Source organism: Miniopterus natalensis, chromosome X (assembly GCF_054644295.1).
Source record: "Miniopterus natalensis isolate mMinNat1 chromosome X, mMinNat1.hap1, whole genome shotgun sequence".
In the NCBI taxonomy this organism is placed as follows: Eukaryota; Metazoa; Chordata; class Mammalia; order Chiroptera; family Miniopteridae; genus Miniopterus; species Miniopterus natalensis.
The window spans coordinates 55935501-55940591 of NC_142103.1; the positions used below are offsets into that span (position 1 = coordinate 55935501).

The 5091-nt window shown below is 44.7% G+C and overlaps 1 pseudogene; it reads left to right on the plus strand.

Moving 5' to 3' along the window:
• Positions 1–1608: 1608 nt before the first annotated feature.
• On the plus strand, positions 1609–2825 carry LOC107544827 (dual specificity mitogen-activated protein kinase kinase 4 pseudogene; annotated as a pseudogene).
• The last annotated feature ends 2266 nt before the right edge of the window (positions 2826–5091 follow it).

Consider the following 5091-nt stretch of genomic DNA (forward strand, 5'->3'; position numbering starts at 1 on the left):
AGGGGATTCTGGTCCTTGCCTTCAGGGAGCTTCCAGTCCAGATATGGAGCCTGGATGCTTCACAAGTTGTGCTTTGCAGCTAAATCTCGATGATGAGCCTGGAGAGGAAGGACTGGAGGAGGTCTGAGGAGAGATAGACACCTGGGCAGGCTTAGAGGGAAGGCTGGGCACTCCCAGACCAAAATGGTAGATGGGGTATAGTGTGTGAGTGAAGCAGCAACCCTGTAGGAACTGCTGGAGCAGAAGGGCATAAGGCTGGAGAGGCTACCAATCACAGAGTTCTGGCATGCCAGGCTTAGGAGGCTAAACCAGCAACTGTGGGTGGTGAGGAGCCAGGGAATGGGTGAGCTAGGCAGGAGCATATTCAAAGACTCTGGGCTTGGCAAAAAGAAATGTGGTGACTGTGATGGAGGGACTAGAGGAAGCAAGACTTGAGATGGGCAAATCAAGGGAGGAAGAGTTCTGTGCAGTAATCCAGGTGGCAAAGCTTCGACTGGGTGGAACAAAAAAGAGGGGAGAGCCGGAAGGGGAAATGGACTTGAGCTGGCCCTGACCCCTCCCTTTCTGTCTACAGCTCCTGCTGGAGATAGAGGGCTCCAGCCTTCTAGCCCCTCTCTCCGACCCAAGCCAGCCAGCTCTGTTTCTCTGCCTATTGGACACCTGGGGCTCATCTCCCTCTTGAGCTAGAAGCCCAGAGGAGGAGGCCTCTCTAGAGTACTGCTTATTTATGCATTTGCAAAATGTTTAATGTTCAAAATGCTTAAAAATTTTAAAGAAGCCTTTGGGTGCTTCTATAAGCGTTCAGACCCCTTTTATTGTATGGGGCAATTCCTTGGCTGAGGGCAGATATTCTTGTACCTCCATCACTTACTCCCTTGGATCCTGGGGCCTTTTTATGTCCTACAAAAACAAGGTTGTGCAATTTAAGCTGATTTGTCTCAAAATGGGGTTTTGGGTGTTCATATGTTCATGTGCCAGAGTTTTTATTTGACTCATGATTGTGAACATACTAGTGCACTCATGTATGGATCCATGCATGTAAAAATATGACTATCTTTTTTTTTCATTTTTGTGTCTAGGTGTGTGTGTGTGTGTGTGTGAGAGAGAGAGAGAGAGAGAGAGCAAATAATAAACTCTTGTTGTTGTAAGGCACTGAGATACAAGAGTTGTTTGTTACTACAGTATAACCTAGACTATCCTGACTCTAACAGACTTGTTCAACTCACCTTTCAAAGTGAAAATCACCTTACTTAATAACTGGGATTTCTTAATATGGCTGGGTAAGAAAAAGGTAGAGAAAAAAGGGTAGGAGTTTATTCATTCAGCAAGTAACTGTGTACCGGTTGCCTGGTATAGACTGTTTCTAGTTGTCCAGAGGGCCACAGGTAGAAATGTCTGCAAGATCAAGCAGATCATATAAATGAGAGCAGGCCAGATGGGCTCTGACCAACTGACAGTGCATGCTCTACCTAAGGGGGCAGCTGCCACTTGGCTCTAGTCAATTGTTGCCATGCAGGAATGTGGACTCATTGTTGCCACATCTGATTTTTTTAAGAGAAGATGGAATTCTAGATTTCTATGTAAAATATCTCAATTTTAAAATGTCTGTGGACTCCCAACAATGGCGGCGGCTCCGGGGGTGGAAGCGGCAGCGGCACCCCAGGCCCGGTGAGGTCCCCGGTGCCGGGCCACCCGGCCGTCAGCAGCATGCAGGGTAAACGCAAAGCACTGAAGTTGAATTTTGCAAATCCACCTTTCAAATCTACAGCAAGGTTTACTCTGAATCCCAATCCTACCAGAGTTCAAAACCCACACATAGAGAGACTGAGAACACACAGCATCGAATCGTCGGGAAAACTGAAGATCTCCCCTGAACAACACTGAGATTTTACTGCTGAGGACTTGAAGGACCTGGGAGAAATCGAGCAAGGAGCATATGGCTCTGTCAACAAAATGGTCCACAAACCGAGTGAACAGATAATGGCAGTGAAAAGAATTTGGTCAACAGTGGATGAAAAAGAACAAAAACAACTTCTTATGGATTTGGATGTAGTAATGCAGAGTAGTGATTGCCCATACATTGTTCAGTTTTATGGTTCACTCTTCAGAGAGGGTGACTGTTGGATCTGTATGGAACTCATGTCTACCTCCTTTGATAAGTTTTACAAATATGTATATAGTGTATTAGATGATGTTATTCCAGAAGAAATTTTAGGCAAAATCACTTTAGCAACTGTGAAAGCACTAAACCACTTAAAAGAAAACTTGAAAATCATTCACAGAGATATCAAACCTTCCAATATCCTTCTGGACAGAAGTGGAAATATTAAACTCTGTGACTTTGGCATCAGTGGACAGCTCGTGGGTTCCGTTGCCAAGACGAGAGATGCTGGGTGTAGGCCGTACATGGCACCGGAGAGAATAGACCCGAGTGCGTCACAACAAGGCTGTGATGTCCGCTCTGATGTCTGGAGTTTGGGGATCACATTGTACGAGTTGGCCACAGGCTGGTTTCCTTATCCAAAGTGGAATAGTGTATTTGATCAACTAACACAAGTCGCGAAAGGAGATCCTCCACAACTGAGTAATTCAGAGGAAAGGGAGTTCTCTCCAAGTTTCATCAACTTTGTCAACTTGTGCCTTACAAAGGACGAATCCAAAAGGCCAAAGCATAAAGAACTTCTGAAACATCCCTTTATTTTAATGTATGAAGAACGTACCATAGAGGTTGCAAGGTATGTTTGTAAAATCCTGGATCAAATGCCAGCTACTCCCAGCTCCCCCATGTATGTCGATTGATGCTGCTGCTACGTCAGACTCTAGAAAAAAGGGCTGAAAGGAAGCAAGACGTAAAGAATTTTCACCCGTATCAGTGTTTTTATTGCTCGACAGACACCATGGGCAATAAGATTGGTGTTTGTTTCCATAATGTCTGTACTCCCGTCACCTAGAACGTGCATCCCCGAAACACCCGCTGATCTCAGTGTTAGTGCTGGTCAGAGACCTCATCCTACTCTTTCCTGTGGACACACTCATGAAGCATGGAAGTCAGTATGATCAATTTGTTGACTGTGATTAGGTCACATCTTAAATTAATTTCTAGACTCAAAACTTGGAGACACAGCTACTGGAGCGGTATTTTGTCAGACTTCCAAATCCTGGGAGAATGAAGTGATGTGAGTGTTGTGTCTGAACGTAGACTCGGGCATGGTGAGAAGAGCTTGCATGGCCAGTGAGACACATTGCCTTCTGGGGCTGAGACAGGAGGATTTCCTTTCTTCACCAAGTGCAGTAGATTTACTGATCTGACATTCTGTTGCTTTATCATCACAGTCGATGTTCGGGGATCGACTTGCTCAGCCAATTCCTGTTTGAAATATAATTTTAAATTAGAATGAATTTATCTTTACCAAAAACCATGTTGCGTTCAAAGAGGCGAACATTAAAATATCAAGACAGGACAGAATGTGTTCTTTTCTCCTTGGCCAGTCCTTCTGCTCTTCATTGGGAGACTTAGGAGTCTGCCACTTGTCAAAGAAGGTGCTGATCCTAAGAGTTGTCACTCAGCATTGGTGTGCTGCCAGTGTGAGGCTCCACCTGCCACAATCCATCGGGACTGACAGAAGAAAAAAGTACAGAGGGCAACGTTTACAGATGTTTTTAATTCTAGTATCTTATCTGAACAACTTGTAGCAGCTTCACATTTCCCCTTTGTCCCGAACCCGATACTTTAGCCATCAAAACTCACTACCAGGGAGAAGTATCAAGGAGCAATGTGCCTTGATTGATTAGATAACAATTACTCATAGGCAGCAAAAGACCAAATCTCAGCTGTTTGCCATCACTGGTCCAGGTCTTTGGTTTCTGAATTTCTTTCCCTGTCTGTGTAGTCTATTGCCACTGTGTGACCTCTGCTTTAATCCAATATTTCACCTTTCCCCCCCCATATCAAAAACCTTTATAATTACCAGGGATGTTCCTCCCCAAGGATTTCTAGCCCCAAACCTCTCACATGCCCGTGTTTAAAGGCTGAGAGACACGGGGCTCAGTCGTGTGGTAGGTGATGAGAAAGCATCTTTCTAGAAACACATGACCCAATGTGGACCTGAAGGGACAGTCTTAGATATGCTCAGCACCTGCAAGAATCTCTAGAAGTTCACCATCATTTCTTGGAATTGGAATTCTACAAAAATCCCCAAACAGCCCCCAAGTAGTGATGAGGCCATTGAAGTCTGCTGCCCTTCGCTTGCTTCCTCACTCACCCATAGCCAGGTTCTCCTGGGCTTGCTCTGCTCCCTGGCGCGGGGCACTGGGCTCTACGCAGCACTGTGAGTGGCTCAGGCGCACTGGAATAGAAAGCAGCTGTGGTCCGCGACGGGTGATGCAGTCACTGAACCACATGGGGCAGGTATTGCTGTGTCTCCTCCCAGAGTGACAATCATACACACTAAACAATAAAGGGAGAATGGTGCTGTTTTAAAGTCACATCCCTGTAAATTTCAGAATTCAAAAATGATTTATTGCTTTGGTCCACTTGCCTAATTTTCCTGTTTTCTCCCCCATGGCATCCTAAACCTTAGACTCACAGTGTTCTGCAAGGAAGCATCGTTGTGTGGCTTCCTTCACCCACACCAAGCCATCCTCCACGTCTCCCAGGGACCGAGGAGTTTGTTTCTCTGCTGTCGATTTCCCGTCTGGCTCAGCGTAGGGTCACTTTGCCATTGTACACATGGAAATCAAAGCAGTTCTGACTGTCCAGGAGCTGATCTGACCGTGCTGTTGTGTGGATGACCACATAAAAAGGCAATTTTAGTATATTAATCATAGATTATTATAAACTATAAACTTAAGGGCAAGGAGTTTATTACAATGTATCTTTATTAAAACAAAAGGGTGTATAGTATTCACAGACTGTGAAAATAGTGTAAGAACTGTACATTGTCAGCTCTGTGTTATTTTTCTCTTGTACCATAGAAAAATGTATAAAAATTATAGAAAAGCTAATGTGCAGGGATATTGCCTTATTTGTCTGTAAAAATGGAGCTCAGTACCATAACTGCTTCTTGGAGCTTTGGAATATTTTATCCTGTA